Source organism: Diadema antillarum, unplaced genomic scaffold, assembly GCF_040938485.1.
Source record: "Diadema antillarum isolate AM-2024a unplaced genomic scaffold, OU_Dant_1.0 scf00000170, whole genome shotgun sequence".
Taxonomy (NCBI): Eukaryota; Metazoa; Echinodermata; class Echinoidea; order Diadematoida; family Diadematidae; genus Diadema; species Diadema antillarum.
This window is the reverse complement of record NW_027271059.1, coordinates 618,585-639,997: the sequence shown is the minus strand read 5'-3', so window position 1 is coordinate 639,997 and position 21,413 is coordinate 618,585. Positions and strand designations below refer to the sequence as shown.

General features: G+C 42.2%; 1 protein-coding gene across 1 annotated transcript in view; it reads right to left on the bottom strand.

Annotated features, from left to right (window-relative positions):
• The window catches only part of LOC139722752 (T-complex protein 1 subunit alpha-like), a 107,226-nt gene extending 99,369 nt beyond the window's left edge, over positions 1-7,857 (bottom strand). Inside the window, exon 1 of the mRNA XM_071634036.1 lies at positions 7,830-7,857. The gene's annotated coding sequence lies outside the window, so the exon portion shown is untranslated. The remainder of the gene's footprint in view (positions 1-7,829) is intronic.
• Between the last annotated feature and the right edge of the window lie 13,556 nt (positions 7,858-21,413).

Below are 21,413 nucleotides of genomic sequence, written 5' to 3'. Positions count from 1 at the left end.
CGCATTCACAATGCACGTTGGGGAGCAACAGGGAGGTGGGAAGAGACTCTTCCCGCCTCCCTGGGAGCAACATGGAGTTGGCAGGGAGGGGTGATCCTAGAGTTTGTGAGAACTTCCCGATACTCCGTGACAACAGGGAGGTGGAAGAGAGACACTCCACCTCCCTGGTGACAACACGATTGTGACGATCTCAGGGCATGGACCCTACCACGCCCAGCAAATCTGCGTGCTACTTCTCAAAAATTTGAAGGAACTTTGTCTCTGATCTGTTGAGTTGTTTTTGCTGAATATCAGGAGCTTTTCATGCCTGACGTTCAAATGGATGGTTGCCAAAAATTTCATAATCTATAAATCTCTCAGTAGTTTATTTTAGGCTGTTGATGCTGCCGTAAAAACATTAGAAATTTCATAGGAACTAGTCAGGATAAAGACAAAAAAATCTCCGCACAAAACAAATACAAGTATCTTTTATTGTCATTGGTAGTCAAATTTGTGCAGATACATTGTATGATTAAAGCAATAGGTATAGTATTAACTATTGTATTACACGTAGTAACACTTTCATGGTAAGTTTGACGTTTTAAAAATCGCAGGAGAGTTTTTTTTTTTTTTTAAGGAGTGCAACCATTTCTAAACGTGAAGGCATGATAAATGAAAGGAGAAAAAAAAAAGAATCAACGTTTGTAATCCTGGGTCTTCGACTTGAGCTATCTTTAATTAAACATTCCTTCTCTGTTCATCTCCAAGACCCCAGACTGTTCATGACCTCCGAGAATGCGCCAGTACGCGCGGTTTCTTCTGTTGATTGGTATCTCTCTCTCTCCACCCCTCCCCATTCCCCACTCTGGCACCTTGGCATCGTGGGATTTTTCATGTTTCTGGGTAAACTTTCATGTGAAGCGTGCCTATCAAGTCACCACTTGACTCACCTGCTGGCAGTGTAATAATGCGAGCAGAAAGTGGTAGACATTTTCTTCTGCTGCAGCTACTTTTACTGCCGAAATACTCGGCTTTGTCACCACACACTACCACCAGTTATTCGGCGAGACACATGTTGTGTATTGGAATATAAATGGACTTTTGCACCTTTCTGAATTGAGTAAGTGTCTGAACGTCGTTGAAATCGTGACATCGCTAACGTTAGACAGTTGGCGTTAGTTTTAGGCTTGCGTATGCGTGATTTCATGGGTTCAATGTTCGATGGAATATGTTGGCTGTGGGGAAAAATGTGGCTTCGAAATTTTTGCTTGCCCGATTCCATTGACTGCGCCCATGAGTACAAATTTGACGACCATGACAATACGACATTGCCAGGGGAGTTCTGCTCAACTACAAAATCTTTTCGGTATTTGATATCGCTATTTAAATGCCTTCCGCCGGCAGGAAATTGTCCGTAGTAAATATTACGAACGACAGTTACTTAACCGAGGCATCTCCGAGTCTCACAATTTCCGAGATTTCTTGCCAGTCCACATGACAAGTCCGCTAACGCAAGATCTAAAAATTAACGCACAGTAACAATCTGTAACGCACAGTAACGATCTGTAACGATCTGTAACGATCATTCACGCACGGTGATCGTTAATTTTGTAACGCAGAAAGATTAACGCAGTACCGATCGGCGCTTGCGTTACACATAAATTTAACGCAAAGTTTATTTTGGTATATACTGTAGGGATACTACCTGCCAAGTTTGGTGAAAATTTATGATAGGGTTTTCAAGAAAAAGATGAAAATTTACAATTTCAGTCCAAATTTAGGCCCCCTGGGGCCCCCCAGGTGGGGCATGGTGCCCATTTGATAGAATTGTGATTCTATCCCCCTAGGGATACTACCTGCCAAGTTTGGTGAAAATCTATGATAGGGTTTTCAAGAAAAGGATGAAAATTTACAATTTCAGTCCAAATTTAGGCCCCCTGGGGCCCCCCCAGGTGGGGCATGGTGCCCATTTGATAGAATTGAGATTCTATCCCCCTAGGGATACTACCTGCCAAGTTTGGTGAAAATTTATGATAGGGTTTTCAAGAAAAAGATGAAAATTTACAATTTCGGTCCAAATTTAGGCCCCCTGGGGCCCCCAGGTGGGATATGGTGCCCATTTGATGGAATTGAGATTCTATCCACCTACACGTAGGGATGCTACCTGCCAAGTTTGGTGAAAATTTGTGATAGAGTTTTCAAAAAAAAAAAAGATGAAAAATGTACAATTTCGGTCCAAATTTAGGTCCCCTGGGGCCTCCCAGGTGGGGTATGGTGCCCCTTTGATGGGAATGAGATTCTTTCCCCCTAGGGATGCTACCTGCCAACTTTGGTGAAAATTCATAATGGTATTTTCAAGAAAAAGATGAAAATGTACAATTTGGGCCCCATTAGGACCCCTCCCCACCCCCCCTCCCCTGGGTCCCAAGGGGGGCACCCCTGATTCCGCCATGAATAAACTTGAAATTACAATCATCAATGTACTAATTCATAGTGTTAACTTAGCTCTATCCCTTCTGGTTCTAGAGAAGAAGATTTTTTAAGATTCCTTAATTTTGGGTGGTTTGGGCCCCTCTGGGGGCCCCCCAGGTGGGGTATGGTGCCCACTTGAACAAATTGAGATCCTATCCCCCTAGGGATGTACCTGCCAAGTTTGGTGAAAAGCAGTCAAGGGTTTCTCAAGAAGAAGATGAAAATGTAAAAAGTTTACGCACGACGCACGACGGACGCCGGACGAAGAGCGATCGCAATAGCTCACTTGAGCCTTCGGCTCAGGTGAGCTAAAAAGCATTACGCAGGAGATTGATTTTAGACAGTGGACCGTGATTAATGCCAAAGATACATGTATAACTGTCAACACCTAAGCAGGTGCGCCACGACGGTTAAGAAATCTACGCGCACGGCATGACTATCACAATCACGAACCAGAACACAGTGGTTAAAGAAAAGAAGATAATGGGACAGAGAGGTAGTGCTATCGTAAGCAGCTGTGTACCGGGTATTTCTTTGGGCGCACGATTGTTCTGGTCTCGGAATATTTACAATCGAGTGTGAAAAGATTTGTGACATGACTTCGCTGTCCACGCGCGCTTAATCGGAAATGTTGAGTAATTTTTGCAATTTCGATTCGAGAAACATGCTGGGAAAAACAATAAGTTAAGTAAGAACGGGACATTAGATTTCCCTTCGAGGTAACCGAACTTCGAGTTATTTTTTTCGAGCTACGCAAGTTTTAATACACGCAAACTCCGTGGGAACAATCGGGACTTTCATTTTGCCCCCGAGGTAAGTCATATTCAGCTTATCCGACGTCGAGGTAAGCGAAGTCGACTGTATGTGGGCATTACATTAAACCATGCACAGTCGTCACACCCGACAAAAAATGAACAAAAAATACCAAAGTTCGCAGCAGTAGGAGGCATTTTGGGGGTTACCATGGTAACCATGCACAATACCATACCTTACAATGTATCCCACTGTATTGCTGACATCCATAGCAACATGTACATATATAGTTTTATGGGGTTTTGATAAATTCTTCACGAAATAAATGCAAAAACTGTGATTGTTTTGTCACTTTCAGTAATAACAGCGACAAGCGTCACCCGGCCCCTTGGCATGAAAAGTTGATTTGCAGGCAAAAACCTTGATTGTCAAAGAAAAAGTTTGCGTGCGCTAAGACTACTACAAGCGCCACTGGCACTCGCACCTGTAGCAGTGCCGGTGGTTCGTGTAGTAGTCTTGGCGCGCGCAGACTCTTTTACGAGCAATAAGGTCTTGTCGCAACTAAAGTGGCATGTAAAATTTTATTGACACCACAATTTGGAACCACATACTACCTAGGGGTGTTCCAGAGGGTCCAACCAACCACCCCATGCAGTCAAACCTTTTCTGCGGGGTGGATTGAACAAAGTCATTTTTTCTGGGTCCCTGTGCCTTGACTAACTGCATGTGTTGGTGTGGCACACACACAGTCACACATGAGTTGGTGAGAGCATGATCGGATATGCAGCATGCAGGAGGGCTATTGAAAGCGGGAAGAGAGCTCAGTCTCTCAGCTAGTGTACGTGTGTAGCTGCCTGGCTGGTGAGATCAGTGGACTCGATTACAGGGTAAATGCGCGAGTAGAAGCTGACAACGCACGATAAGTTGACGCTCATGCAGTCAGCATAATCTATCGGAAACTAGTGAGAAAATAATCCTTCTGGTAAGGAAATTAAATCCCTGCAATTTTCTCTACGGATATTTACTTATCATTGCTAGACATTATACACAGACAAAGGAAGTGTTTCAGCCAGATTTGTCCCAATAAAGCGGTTCACGGTTCCGATTAAAGGCAGCCGATCGCCATCCCTAATGGTACGTAAACTCCGAACGACCGAAGTTTGTGCGTGCAATTGCGCAATGGCAGACTCGGTGCTATATCCATAAACGTGTGGGACAATGCTACCACTGAGACAAGTGTGTGTGTGTGCGTGTGTGTGTACGCATCATACACAAACATTGTCACCGCGAGCTGCGGTGATTGGAGGAGAGAGGCCAGAAGACGCTGCGGCGTGTGTGTGTGTGTGTGTGTGTGCGTGTGTGTGTACGCATCATACACAAATATTGTCACAGCGAGCTGCGGTGATTGGAGGAGAGAGGCCAGAAGATGCGTGGCTCTTTTGGCCTCTCTTCATGCGCATGCGCACTGAGAGTGTGCGTCCATTCGGAAGCTCTCGGGACAGCCATTTTGGGTTAGGAGATAAGCACAGGGAGCTCTCTTGTAGCCTACCGTATTTTCGCTGACCCATTGAGCCAGCGCTATTCTCATTCGGGGGTCACTACATTTGATACAGAATGGGGGAGGCAGCGTGTTGCGTTCGTCTCCGTGCCGCACAAACCACTCGCCACGACTGAGTGTCTTTAAGCGGTGGAAATAACACATGAAAATTTTGTTGCATCAAGTTTTGTTGCACATAAGCGGGGGTTCCCACTTAAGCGGTTCCCGATTAACGGGTGAGCACTGTTTGATTTAACATTGACTTTCATGTCGTCATTAAAAAAGCATCTCCCCTTTCATGTGCGATTGCAACATATGTTGCCTGCACAAACTAAAGTTCGCCGTCTAATATGTGTATCTGTCAAGTAAAGGAAAACGGGAGTTGGAAGTATAAATACCTAATGTACAAAGGTTATGACGAGTTGAAAGAAGTCGGTTGAGATTGTATGTACCATGTCTGCCTCTGTCTGTGTGTGTTCACACTGTGTGCGCTCGACAATATAGGAACTGCATTCTCACCGACTCCATCAAAACTTGCCATTTAAATCAGTTCTACATTGATTACCGGTACTTGACATATATGTCGCATGATAATAGATGGCTAACTTCAGTTCCTGACTGCGCTGGCAGCATACAAATGTCCTACACGAGTACACATGTAGAAGTAGGGTGTCTGGAGCATCCATTGCAACTTCTGAAATTCTATGAAAAACATTATTATGAACTTTTCCTATGAAAGACACCATAAGGACATGTTCCAAATTTCATGGCAAAATGTTTTTATCTCAAAGACAATTACCTTTGAAATCATGGCAATATTACATTTTTCGCTGCGAATGAGTGAAACAATGTCCAAGTCATGTTTGTTAATTACACTGAAAAGCTGCATGAGCATGTGGATCACCAGCGAGCGGTCATCAGTGCGGGAAACCCGCTCATGAGGCCTGCTCCCCCGTACGAGCACTCCTCCGCCTCACGAGGCCTCTGGAGAGCCTCATGACGCCCCCGGGGAGAGAGACTCATGTAGCTCCCTGTTCACTTCTTATTCATCTCACATCTGACATATAAATTGTCGCAACTTTGCACGGTGATTTTTTGTTACACACACATATCCACTATCCATGATGAAAAGAAGAAAAAATTCTGTCTTTTTTTTTTTTTTACAACAATCGAGTTTTCATCAACCGATGCACAGCGACCCATCGAAACACGGGCGCCAGCGGGTTCGCTCAATGCAAGGCTGCCGCACCTAGCGGCCTGATCCGACTAAATATTTTTGGTGCTTTTTTCTGCGGCTCTCACCTCTCCGCGCACGAATCAGCCTCGTGAAGCTGAAGTCTGACATCTTTCTAAAAAAATTTGTGACGAGAAAAATAAAATCAGTACTAACCTGATCTTGTGCATATATTCCAAATTACTATTCCACACTGATAGAGTAGGTGTGTACTCCAGTTTGTTAGCAAACTAATCACTTTGTAGGTATGACCGGTTCACTTTCTTCGTCAATTCCGCCGTCCGCTCACCTTTGGGCGCTTTTTCTGGAATCCCGCGCGCGACGTCACATCACATCACGCATCCAGCACATACAGACAGCGCGCAAGCTCGCTCTGAAAATCTCACAGCTTGCGCGCTGTCTGTATGTGCTGGATGCGTGATGTGATGTGACGTCGCGTTACGGGATGATTCCAGAAAAAGCGCCCCAAGGTTAGCAGACGGCAGAATTGAAGAAAGTGAACCCGTCATACCTACAAAGTGATTAGTTTGCTAACAAACTGGAGTACCCACCTACTCTATTAGTGTGGAATAGCAATTTTGAATATAACAACATGCACAAGATCAGGTTAGGTGGTTAGACATAGATCTAGAAGTAGAACTAATTTTATTTTTCTCATTGCGAATTTTTTTAAAAAGATGTCAGACTTCAGTTTCATGAGGCTGATTCTTGCGCGAAGAGGTGAGAGCCGCAGAAAAAAGTAACGCAAATATATAGTCGGATCAGGCCGCTAGGTGCGGCAGCCTTGCATTGAGCAAACCTGCTTGCGCTCGTGTTTTGATGGGTCGCTGCGCATCGGTTGATTAAAACTCAAGTGTTGTAAAAAAAAACAGACAGAATTTTTTCTTCTTTTCATCATGGATAGTGGACATGTGTGTGTAATGCAGGGGCAGATCCAGGAATTCCGTAAAGAGGGGGCGCGTTTACAAAATTAAAGGGGGGCGCACGCACCCCTCCCCCATTTTTTCTTTTTATTTCTTTTGTTTCAACAAAAAATAAAGGGGGGGGGGCGTGCGCCGGTTGCAGTCCTCCCTGGACCCGCCCCTGTAACAAAAAATCACTGAGCAAAGTTGCGACAATTTATATGTCAGATGTGAGATGAATAATAAGTGAACAGGGAGCTTCATGAGTCTCTCTCCCCGGGGGCGTCATGAGGCTCTCCGGAGGCCTCGTGAGGCAGAGGAGTGCTCATACCGGAGAGCAGATATGAGCGGGTTTCCCGGGCTGACATGGTTAATGAGCGTAAATTAAAGGGATTGTACAGTTTTGGTTGAGACCTAATTTCAGGTTTCTAACATTTTTTGGTGAGATAATAGGAAACCTCTTATGAAATAAGAAAGAGCATGTAATTCTATGAGGAATTCAACTTTTATTTGATGAAAATTGGTTTTGAAATGGCTGAGATATCCAAAAAGGAGCGATTCTAATAGACCCACACCTTTATTAGAATCGCTTTGTTTTACTTTGTTTTTGGATATTTCAGTCATTCCAAACCCGATTTTCATCAAATAAACTTTGAATTCCTCTTAAAATGGTATGCTCTGTACTATAACTACTATATCATGTGTTTTCTTGGTAGATCTAACGTTATCTCGCAAAAAGTGAAAAGCCCAATTCTCATCTCCACCAATACTGTACGTACTATCCCTTTAACCTTTAATACAGCGGTCAGCTTATAACCATGATATGAAATTTTTGTTGATTTTGTGATGCAGGGTCACATATGACATAGGCCTATGTGAACAGTAGAGTCTAACGTTTAATAGTAAATTTAATAGACTTCTTAGTTCTATCCGCACTGAGAAAATGACTCACCGTTTTGGGTTCTCACGGTATCTCCCGACGTCCTCTCTCAGATCTGGACCCTGTTATCTTGTTTTCCGAAGATGTAGATAATGTAGGCCTACAATGTTCGAAAACCGGCAAACCAATAGTCTCTTCCCTTTTCTACCTTACACTCGTAGGCTAATATTCCTGACTAACTTGCTGATTTGCATCAAGACTGTCGAGACGATTTACAGGCTCCTCAATCGGCAGTTCGGTTGCATGACGGTTTCTGTTTAGGTAACATGTGGACGCGATTACTAGTAGATTCGACGCGACGCGCGACGGCTGTACGTACGTACCGACCATTTACCACAATGCACAGCGCATGGCTATTTTGGGGCGCCATACAACTCGCCCTCGAGACAGGTCGCTCCAAAGACAGCTCGCCCTCGTTTTTCGAGGGCGAGTTGTCTTGGGTCCTAGTGCGAGTTGTCTTCCAAGTGGCGAAGGAATATACAGTAACCCGAATGATTGATTTCATCTCAGACAAAATAAAAGCTGCTTCAAAATAATTTTCCATTTATCTGCCTAAGTCAAATATCAGAATGTTCACAGTTTTGATTTTCTCCGATTAAAATCATTTTTAAAATGAAAATTATGGCATTTTGTTATCGCATTTCCCTGAGATCACAAGAATTGCCGAATCGTCCATGCCCGATCTGAGCTCGCCCCCTGATTCTCATCGGCAAACTGCAGTAAATTTTTATGCCTCCGCCACGAAGTGGTGCCGGAGGCATTATGTTTTCGGGTTGTCCGTCCGTCCGTCCGTCCGTCCTTCCGCCTGTCCTTCCGTCCGTAATGAATTTTGTGGACAGGGTAACTATCAAAACCTTTTGAGGTATCCTAATGAAACTTGGCATGTATGTGTATTAGGGGGTGAAGTTGTGCGTATCAACTTTTGGGTGCACATGCTCCAGGTCAAAGGTCAAAAGGTCAAGGTAAAATACATAATATTTTACTATTTCCACCATATCTATGCAATGCCTGAAGATATTTTCTTGAAACTTAGTGTATACATGTATTACCCAAAAAGATTCTCTGGTGAAAGTTTGGGTCATGAGGTCAAAGGTCAAAAGGTCAAGTAATAATATTAAAACTTCATCTTTTTTCTGTACCTTGGAAATTGCTCAAGGTATCTTCATGGAACATAGTATATGTACATGTACTGACTGGCAGTGATTATCTAGAGAATTTAGGGTTCATGGGGTCAAAGGTCAATGGCCAAAGGTCAAGGGCAACACTTCAAAATTTTACTATTTCCGTCATGTTCATGCAATGCCGGCAGGATTTTTTTTTTTTTTTTTACACTTGGTGTATGCATGTATAACCTAATAGAGATTCTCTGGAAAGTTTTTTTTTCTTTTGTTTTTGCCTCAAAGGTTAAAAGGTCAAAGATCAAGGAAAGTGCTGAACTAATTTTTTCCTCCATATCTCGGAAGTGGCTCAAGTCATCTTGAAACGTACTACATATTTATGCATATTCTGCCTGACAGTGATTATATTATGAATTTTAGGGTCAAAGGCCAGATGAAAGTCGTAACAATTTACTATTCAATACAGAAATTGCACTTTTTCTCCATACCTTGAAAATTACTCAATGCATAAATGTATGAATGGGTCAAAGTCAAGTTAAAATCCTTAACTCCCAAATACATGCTCTCCTATTCATCCAATTAAACCTTGGTCAAGGAAGGTGAACATTCAACACATTTGTGACAAACTTGTCATTTCAATATTTTGAAAATGTGATCACACATTGTCCACATGTACTATCTAGGGGGGAATCATGCATTATGGCCCTCGCCTCTTTTTCTCCGGCTAGCGCGGCGTGCATTGTGGGCTGCATTGTGCTGCCGTTATGCCAGAGCTGAGCGTCGCGCGGCCGAGACTCCGGGGTAAACTTCTCTGGCCTCCTGTCGGCTTTCCATTGCCGGCCGGGTTTAATGTGTCGCCGTCTTCACGATTTGAAGTTGAATTTGATATAGTTTTGATGATGAACTTGACTCCTATACATGTCTCCCCTGTGAGTGGGCAATTGGGCAATTCTAGCGATCTCAGGGCTGGAAAAATGCGATAACAGAATGCCATAATTTTCATTTTAAAAGTGATTTTAATCAGAGAAAATAGAAACTGTGTGCATTCTGAAATTTGAATTAGGCAGTTAAATGAAAAATTATTTCTAAGCAGCTTTTATTTTGTCTGAAATTAAATCAAATACAGTATTCGGGGTGTATTCCTTCGCCACTTTAGACAACTCGCCCTCAGACCCAAGACAACTCGCCCTCGAAAATCGAGGGCGAGTTGTCCTGGATCCATTTAGTTGTAGCTGTACGTGTGCTAGAAACCTGTTTTAAATGCAGCATATTCCATAGATCACAAAAAATCAATCGAATCATAGAATTTTTTTTTTATATTGAAGCAGATGAAGGGAAATTTTCTCTGCTTTCAAGCAAACAACATATTATGGGATGTTTTCCAGCTCTAAAAAAAAGTTAAGAGCTTCCATACGAGACTAGTCATCCAGTCCACTCTCAGAAACGATAAAAAATAGCAATACCTCATTATATCAATAAAAATTTATTAAAAACACAAAAAATCCTGATTCATTCAACTTCTTCATAGCCTGTAGAAGCTCCTGTCCTCAAGCAATGTCAAAACACTACCAAAAAGTGGCAATTTTTCCACTTGACTGATTTTTAATGATTTTTCTTGGCAAAAAATAACATTACCTCATCTTTGTACTGCCTTTCCCTGTAGGCAATGCGCGAGTTTGAATTAGGAGCGTGAGGCCTGTAATTCTATGTGATGAGAGCACAGCGAGCGAGCGGCGAGCGATGCGGCCTCGCGCGCGCGGACCTAGTCTAGTTTCCGGACCCTTTTTTATCGCGATCCCGAGAAACTGCGCGACCGAGGGTCCCTCGGGTCGCGCAGTTCATTTGGCGCAGTTCTCGGGATCGGCGCCCTTACTCGTCTAGCCTTTAAACAAGGCGACTCGCTCTGCGTGGCCCCCGTATAGCGCGTTTTACCCCACAAAACCTGTTGGCCGGCGAGTGGAGCGAGCCGCCTTTATCCACTCGTTCAGGGATGTGTACTTTTTGTCGTTTGTTGTTGCTTTATAATTCTTTGACAAATTTTGCGTACAAAATTTGACGCAGAAAAATACACACGGCACCAAGGCAAAGCCTCGTTAATATTAAGTAAACTATTCTTATTCTACTTAATATTAACGAGGCTTTGCCTTGGTGCCGTGTGTATTTTCTGCGGTCAAATTTTGTACGCAAATTTGTCAAAGACTATAAAGCAACAACAACGACAAAAAGTAACACATCCCTGAACGAGTGGATTAAAGGCGGCTCGCTCCACTCGCCGGCCAACAGGTTTGTGGGGGTAAAACGCGCTATACGGGGGCACGCAGAGCGAGTCCGCCTTGTTTTAAAGGCTATTACTCGTCTTGATGCGTATAATCAGCGAAAAAAAAAAATCGACGAAAAAGGGTCCCAGAGCTAGACTAGCGCGGACCCGACACCGCGTGAGATTTGATTTGCCTCGGCCCAAAACCACTCTGACTGGACACTGGATTGTCACGCATATTATATGGATGTAGGTCGTGGCTTCGAATACTGAGTACACAAGGCAATCACATTCGTGCACACGTTATACACAAATTGGCATAGAGTATCTAATTATAATCTTAGAGTAATTACTATGTACATTACTTTTTTTCCTTCCGTCATTATAAGGCAATTAGGTCTAACGTTAGATTACTTTTATTCAAGAAAAACATTCGTAGGTACACCGTAAATGCATTAATCACAAAAAATAATTACAATGAGGAACAATATGAGTTTAGACCAATGAAAAAAAACATCTGGCGAATTTTTGACAAGAGAAGGTTCCTCGCTAACGGTTACGGTTCCTCAGGCTGATGAAACATCATCAACAACAAAAAGTTTGTTGAAATGATTTTAGGCCTATATTGGCAAATCACTGCGACAGATTTTGACAATAACAACGTCGAATCATCTAATTTCCATCATATATATTATGATTGCGACCTTACTTGAGCCCCTCATATTTCATTTCAAGAGATTCGGCAATCATACTTCATTCATGCACATAGGCCTACCATCCACTAATCTGATTTGCTTTTACAGTGTATGTGGCTGCAGCCCATTGTTATCTCCCCCCCCCCCCCCCCCCCCCCCCTTTCTCTCTCCCTCTCGTGATCTCCCCCTCTCCCCCCTCTCTCCCTCCCCCCCCCCTCTCTCTCTCTCTCTCTCTCTCTCTCTGTCTGGACGTTCATCATAAATTATGAATCTAATTTTGGTGCATGAGAGCGATTGTAGTGGCTGTATAAGAGACCTGATTTTTGAGTGATTTTTTTTTTTAGCCCAGCGTCTGCATGCCCACACACACATTACATTTTATCTGCGAGTATCTGGGGCTGCATGTTTGCAGGTGACGCACGCAGAGAGCACGGTTTCTTTTTTCTATCTTTTTATATTTTTTTCTCGGTGCTCACAATGCAGTGCAACATTCATAACAACGATATCACATTTTTTGTCCTATGGTTGTAAAATGATGATGATGATATAATAACAATGATAATAATAACAGTTATATTGATAATGATAATGATAGTAATAACAATAATAATAATAATAATAATAATAATAATAATGATAATAATAATAATAATAATAATGATAATAATAACAATAATAACAATAATAACAAGAGGGATTTAAGGAGGCAAATCCATCTAAAAATTAAATGGCCTATACATAGGGCCTAAGCCCAACTTGTGCAAGATACGAATAGCATAAAAAAATAAAATGACAAAATGAAAGAGTACATACTTTAAACCTACTTATAAAAAATCATGCAAATATAATTATTACGGAGCGTGAAGATCAGTTTGGGTACAATAATCAGTCACACAGTCACTTAATTGGATACTGACATGGCCCTACCCATCTTGACTAGAGTGCAGTGACTCTATTCAATATGCTTGTTATGCCGAGTCACTGCATGCATGTCAAGCACTTCCAATAGTATTGGTGTACACCAGTTCTCAGCCTTAAAGGGATCGTATAGTTTCGGTTGAGACCTAAATTATCTTTTTCTAACATTTGTCATGAGATAATGAAAAACTTTTTTAAAGAAATATGAAAGAGCATGCAATTCCAAGAGGTATTCAGCATTATATCATATTATATAAAAGACAGAGCAATTGTAATAAAAGGTGGTTACGATCACTTTGTTTTTACTTTGTTTTGTTTTTTTTATTATGTTTCAGCCATTCCTGAACCGATTTTCATCAAAGAAACGTTTGAATCCTTCTTTTTATAGAATAGTATGCTCTGTATACTATTTCATAAGTGGTTTCTTGTTATTTCACACCCAAAAAAGTTAAGAGCTCAATCCTGAACTCCACCATACTGCACCTGGTGGAATTTCTCTATATAGGGTCTTCTATTTAGGTTTGCCCATGTCTAACAGTCATACAACAATGAAGACAGGACACAGGGACAACAGACACAACTTGGTCTCAAGTCTGATGACACGGGATTTGCAGATTCGCGAACGCATGTCAACTAAAAGAGGAGTTTCAAGTATAGCACTATACATCTGTATACATCTGTACATCTGTTACCTGAAAATATTTTTGATTTAAAGATCTCGTCCCTTTAATTACCAAGGATCGAGCACACTATATACATGTATCAATGTGCGATGACAGCTATCTTCATGCGATATCATTTCCATGCATAGTTTGTGTGTGTGTGTGTGTGTGTGTGTGTACCCTTTTTAAATCTTTATATGCAGTCCGAGTCATACCATCATTGTTATGTTTTTGTTCAGACAGATTTCACTGGCTTTATCTAAAAGTCAACATGAACATATTGGCATTTCATTTTGAGCAGTATGTAATGATGGTGTTGCATAGAAACACAGTCCAGGGCAAAATCAAAGCTTAACTGTGATGATTTGAAACTGATATTGTATCACGTCGTTCGTTTTAATTTTAGGGCCTATCACTGCCTATACAAAGATGGACTGTAAAAGGAGAGTAAAAAGAAAGGCCTGCTGCACAAATCGATTGATGTGTGTGTGTGTGTGTGTGTGTGTGTACATTTTCGCTTTATCCATCAGAAAAGATGGGCACGGGCTGTAAGTTGGCTTCTTGATGATCCACGGCATATTTTGCATCGCCATAATCAATCTGTTGTAGAAGCATTCAAAGTCGCAGACTCCCCAAAGAGAGTTAGCAACTGAATGTCTGGTGAAAAATGTGAGTCTTGATGATAATGACAGCTGTTGATAAATAATTTATTATCATTATTTATCTTTCTCATCATTACTATTACTGAGTATTATTATCCATAGAACAAGATCGTTTAGCACTTTTAGTGCTCCAAACAGAACGAGGGTTGACTAGTCTTAAGGCCGAGCTGATTTGTTACCGGCTGCATCCTCCGCGCTGAGAATGTGCGTGTTTTTGTGCCGCTACCAATCTCTTTGGCCGCTACACCCGGCCGCAAGCACACCAATACGAGCTACAACGTGGGCGAGAAGAATCGATTGCCGCCACAGAACTCTGTGTAAGAGTTCTGTGATTGCCGCGCGTGTGCAGTAGATGTTTCGGGAAGAATCTTCACGCGATGAGACGTGTTGGGCGAGTCGTCGGGCACATTGATCGTACCCGTGGACGATAGCTGGCGCTATTGAGTCAAGCGCTTCATCAACGGGGAATGTGAAAACGTCTCGCCGGGAGATGGAAAAATGTTCAGTTTTGCTGGGAAATGTAAAAACGCTGCCGGGAAATGTAAAAATCATGTATTTCCACGATATTACGGATACATGTAGATGATGAATATTCATGATGAAGCGGGATGGGTGCCCCAACAGTGCTTTATACCTCTATAGAAGGCTCTGACGCCCTTCAGTGCAGTACGCTACTTCACGGAACACACGAATGATTAAAATTTTGCGAAGGATAAAATGCAAATGTCGAAAAAAATAGTCCAACCCGGAGTCTGTCATTCGTATTTTAGTCTGAAAAGATCGCCAAACCTACGCTGGGGTTCCAAAGCGTCGTTAACTGTTCTTAGGCTGATTTCACGGAGCGCGCAGGCTAACAATTTGCGAAGGATACGAATGGCGAAGGCCAACATTTTAGTCTGCAAAAGATCGCCAAACGAACGCGGGGGTTCGGAAGCGTCGTCATATCGTTTGCGGATGTCGTGTTTCGTTCGAGAATTTAAAAAAAGTAAAGTTTTTTGCGAACCCGACTTTTTTCGCACACTGGGTCGTGATTTGTTTTGTGATATTGTTCTCGAAAAATGTCTCTAAAGCCTCGTCATGCGCAAGACCTTTGCAAGACGTGCGGGATGTTCGCGGTACAGTGGCGTATAATTGGGGGGGGGGGGGAGGGGGGCAAGGGGGGAACGTGCCCCGGGCACCACTCTTTGGGGGCTCCAAAAACGAAAAAAAAAAAACTGAAGAAGAAGAAAAAAAAAGAAAAAAAAAGAGGGCAGAAAACCAAATCAAACAAGATATAAACAAAACATGATGATGACGCGGACAAAATGACAATGTTTATTGTGTTCACACAAGAATTCCATGTTTTGTAAGCTGAAATACAAAAATGTTCGGCTCGCTCGCTGCGCTCGCTCGCCAAAGTTTATATAAAAAAAGAAGATAAGAACAAAACGTGATGATGACGAGGACAAAATGACAATGGCTATTGTGTTCACCCATGTCATTTTATATTTAGTAGGCAAAATGTTACACGGAGCAGCGGCTGCAATTTCGTTCTGAAGCGATCGCCGATTGGATCAAAAGAGGGCGCCAACGGTTTCAAACATGGGGGAGGGGGGGCGCAAAAAACCAAATCAAACAAGATAAGAACAAAACGTAATGATGACGCGGAAATGTACAAATTTCGGCTCACTCGCTCGTACTAATTTAGAGTATTTTTTCAAGTCCTCTGTTTGTTGGTATAAATCGTTATCTATAACTAAGGCCGTCACTAACTATCTTGACTAGAATTGTAAGATTTAATTAGCAAAAAATGACAAGAATTCTATGTTTTGTATGCTGAAATACAAAAATTTTCGGCTCCCTCGCTGAGCTCGCTCGCCAAAATTTATCAAAATTTATTACATTTAAATCACCCTCAAAAGACCCATTTTAAGTGTTTGAAAAAGCATGTGGACTTTTTTACAAGTCCCTACCGGCATGGGGTTGGGGTCAAACACTTTTTCAGAAATTAGGGGCGCAATTTTCGCGCTTGCTCCGGGCGCCCTAGGTACGCCACTGGTGAAACCCTAAACAGACCCCGAAACATTTTAGTGAACGTCTTGCGTGGATGTTTCGCGAAATCCGCGAAGTTCTTCCGATCATTCTACGACATATTTACGCACAAATGAAAAAAATGTGTGTGGGAACCTGCAAAAAATCAAATGCTTGTGGCGGTAAAATATAGGTCCGCAGAAAAACTGTCAGCACACGTACACACACACAACAGAGAAATCAAAGGGAAAGAAAGGATCGAGGAATACAGGAAAGAGAAAAAAAAAACCTCAAGACAGCTATCAACCCTCTGGAAACATTTCTCCCATGATTTTTGAAAATAGTATAGAAGTAACTGGCTTTAAACAATAAAAACACACGCCATCGCTCATTAAAAGGTCGTGAGAATTTCGCACAAAGTGCGCAGGAATGGTTTTCGGCTTCAGTGTCGGAACACGTTCGGAGGAAAAAATTTCCGAATGCTAGATTTTGCCGAACTCGTCCTTTGCAAATCGCGTTCTCAGTGAAATCCGCCTTTAGTTCGGCGGTCTAATTGCAAAAATAAATTGAATTTTCTTGCGAACGTTTTCCGCACACTCGGTCGTGATCTGCTCGGGATTTTCTTTTTCTCGAAAATGTCTTGCAAGCCTCGTCACGTGACCTTCCCAAGACGTGCGCGATGTTCACAAAATCTTACCCCCAAACAGAACCCGACGGTTTGGAGAATGTCTCACGAATACCATACTATGTTCGGGAAATCCGCGAAGTTCTTCCGATCTTTTCTGACACATTCGCAAACTGTTACAGTTTGTGTTATATACCTTCTGAGATATTCTCACAAACGTTTGGCGCATAAATGTCACGTTTGGGGGCAAATCAGCAACCCTTAACGTCTGACCTCTATAAAGCTCGTACGAGGTGTCTGACTTCATAATGACTCCATTTCATTTCATTTCGTATTTTGTTTTGCTTTTTTTTTTACAAATTAAAGTCGTTACATCTATACACACCAGACAATGAATTATATATAACAATATATTATATACATATATAGAATCAAGAAATATGTATATATATATATATATATATATATATATATATATAAAGGCCTGTATATATGTATACGTAAATATATAATGTAAATATAAATATATAATATATATTATATATTATATATTATATATCACATATAGTATATTCTACTTAAATTTTCCGCGTCCTACGCCTTCTTCAGGATTCTTGACAATCAAGACTCCTGAAGAAGGCATGGGGACGCCGAAAATTTGAGTCAAAGAAGCTCCTGCTTTATTGGCCAAGAATGCAATACCAGACTCTGTTTCTTCATTTCTTCGTGATGTCAATACGTGATATCTCAACAATAATTAAAACCCGTATAGAGAACAAAACGTTTGATCAAAGTCACAGAATACAATTAAAATTGCTCTATATACAGTAGGACAAAATTACATATCTGAAAATTAGAGTAATATGGGATAACCTATACAGAAAATTAAATAAGTATTGCTTAATGGGGGTAGGACCTCAGAAAAGAAGTCCGCACACACACACACACACACACACACACACAAAACAAGCGTGCGTGCATGAAACAGCAAACAACCGTTAGAGAGAAAGGAGAAACAAAAGACAACTAACTTGACTTCAACTCCAGACAGCTATCAACTCTCCTTGGGAATAGTTTTTCTTCTTTTTCCCCCCCGTAATTATTGGAAAATTTGCGTTGTTCGTGTATTTGACTGCCGTTGTTTATTTCCCAAACAAAAAAGTCCTGTGTGTGGTACTCCCTGTGGTACTTGTCGGTACCACACAATGTACCACACACAACAATGTTACCACAGGAACTGTGTGGTACTGTATTACAGGCTCGTGTAGTACTCCCTGTGGTACTTGTCGGTATCACACAATGTACTACACAAATATAATAATGTTACCACAGGAACTGTGTGGTACTGTGTCACAGGCTCGTGTGGTACTCCGTGTGGTACTGACAAGTACCACACGGAGTACCACACGAGCCTGTGACATGTCATGTACAACATAAACATATGTCAGCACAGGCACAGATGTGTGGTATACAGGACAGTACCACAGGACAGTACAACAGGAATTGTCCTGTGGTATTTTGGGACGTACCACAGGACAGTACCACAGGAAAGTACCACAGGACAGCACCACAGGACATTACTACAGGAACTGTCCTGTGGTATTTTGGGACATTACCACAGGACATTGCCACAGGAAAGTACCACAGGACGTTTAACCATAGGACATTACCACAGGACAGTACCACAGGTCAAGTACCACAGGACAGTGCCATATAGGAACTGTCCTGTGGTATTTTGGGACATTACCACAGGACAGTACCACATGACCAGTACCACAGGACAGTACCACATGACCAGTACCACATGACCAGTACCACAGGACAGTACCACATGACTATATAGTACCACAGGACAGTACCACAGGACCAGCACCGTAGGACATTACCACAGGACAGTACCACATACCATTACCACAGGGCAATACCACACAGCATTACCACAGGACAGTACCACGTCATGACCAGTACCACAGGACATTACCACAGGAACTGTCCTGTGGTATTTTCGGACATTACCACAGGACAGTACCACAGGACAGTACCACATGAGAGTACCACAGGACATTTTTACCACAGGAACTGTCCTGTGGTATTTTGGGACATTACCACATGACAGTACCACAGAACAGGTACCACAGGACATTACCATAGGACCAGTACCACAGGGCATTACCACAGGACAGTACCACACAGCATTACTACAGGACAGTACCACATGACCAGTACCACAGGACAGTACCACAGGACAGTACCACAGGAGCTGTCCTGTGGTATTCCGGTGGTATGTGTCCCAGGAAGATATCCTATGTACTGTTCCACACAGAAGTACCACACAGCAATTTAGCTGCATAGTATTACACAGTAGTACCACATAGCAATACCTCACAACAATACCACGAGGCAAAATCACACGTATAGAAAGTACCACAGAAAAATACCACAGGATATTCTATTTTTTTCTTAACATTTTATACCACAGGACTATCACATCAGGAGAATATCACACAGCAGTACCACACAGCAGTACCACGCAGAAAAATCGTAAGGCAGAACCAACTGAAATAACAAAAACATAAACAAAAAAGCACATAGCAATTGATTTTCCATTACTTAACCTGTCATATCCTCCTACAGTAGGCCTATTACCTATTAAGTGAAAGTGCTGATGTAAAGCATGTGACATTTCATGTGGTACTTCTGTGGTACTCCTGTGGTACTCCTGTGGTACTCCTGTGGTACAAAATTTTACATAGCTCATGAATATTCCTAAAAAGCTATCTAGATTTTAGAAAATACTTAAAAGACTTAAAAAGTCAAAGTATTAATGATGGGACTTACTTTGAACTTTATTAAAGATTGTCTTATTATGTTTATGTTATTCCCAACATCATAAATATTGTTATGAAAGTGTAATTTCATATCTTGATGATGAAGTATTATCTAGTTAGTAACCATGCCTTAATGCATTACGGATAGATGGCCACTATGTACTGATACGATCGATGACCAACAGGAATAGGATGACTATGTAGATCTATATAGGACTAGAATGGGGTCATCCCACTAGACCGACGCCCACGAGTCATACATACAGCCCACGAGTTCGACATTGAAAACAGGTTCATGAGTCATACAGCTCACGAGTCATACAGCCCATGGGTTCGACACTAGGCAAATAAAGCCCATGAGTTCGACACTAGGTAAAAACAGCCCACGAGTTCGACAGATACAACACGGGGCTTAATGTGTCGGTCTCGTGGGCCTTGTTAGCTTAGTGTCGAACTAATGGGCTGTATGACTCGTGAGCTGTATAACTTATGGGCTGCATGTATGACTTGTGAGCTGTGACCCGTGGGCTGTGTGACTAGTGAGTGTCGGTCTCGTGACGTGCACCCACTAGAATGGCACTTGGCCAAGAATGGCACTTGGCCATATGACACTGTCGTTTGATGTTACATGTTAGGATTAGGACAGGTTAAGTAGTGTCATGTTTGTGCTGAATTATCACTCGCCTATCACGAATATTCCTTGATATGTGGCTATTATATGGTAAGATCATCCCAGATTTTTTTTCCTCTCGATCTATCCTGTGTGGTACTCTCCTGTGGTACCATGGTAATGCTGTGTGGTACTGCCCTGTGGTAATGATGTGTGGTAATGACCCGTGGTTCTGTTCTGTGGTACTGGTCCTGCATTGTGGTACTGTCCTGTGGTATACTGCCCATGGGCGTAAATCCCGGGAGGGGGGGGGGGGGGATGGGGGGATATATCCCCCCCCCCCCCCGAAATGGAGGGGGGGGGGGATGGCCTGTACAATCATCCCCCCCCCCTGAAATTTGAGAAAAAAATGGAGGAAGCAGAAATGTGATTGTATCAATTTTGGCATATTGCATGACGTTCGTACGCCCGCCTTCAGACAGGTAACAGAGCTGAACAGTATTCTATCTTGTAGGATAATGTATACATAATTTTCTCGAGCTCTCGCTCGCTTCGCTCGCTCGCGAAGAAAGTAATATCGACATAAGGTATGGTCCAGACGTTGACAACGTCAAATAGCATAGGCTTACATGTAAACATGCTATGACGCGAGCAACTTGGGACTATCTGCAAATTATGTACGAAAACAAACAAACAATAACATATATATACTATAACTATACCGCCATAATTGAATCCCCCCCCCCCCTCCATTTCCTGAATCATTCCTGAAACGATGATGACTCTGATACATCTATATGGGCATACCCAGGGATGATTAGGGGCGTCGGATCTATCTCGGGGGGGGGGGGGGGGGAATGGGCGTTTGCCCCGCCTCTATACTGAAATGTTGCGGGCAGATAAATCATTTGTCCGCCAAGCAATTCCCGAGATGAGTACAAATCTCGAACTTTCTTTATGGAAAATTGTCCAACTACCGCCAGAACTATGCATCGGATTGTTGACTTGCAATCATAAATATGTAAAAGCTCTGCTACTGGGTCCCTTTCGATAGACTTGTACACTTTTGAGATACTGGGTCCCTTTCGATAGACTTGTACACTTTTGAGATACTGGGTCCCTTTCGATAGACTTTGTACACTTTTGAGATTGACGTATTTCCGTATTGTTTAATTTTATCAAAGAGTGTGTAGCAGATCTTTCACTTACAA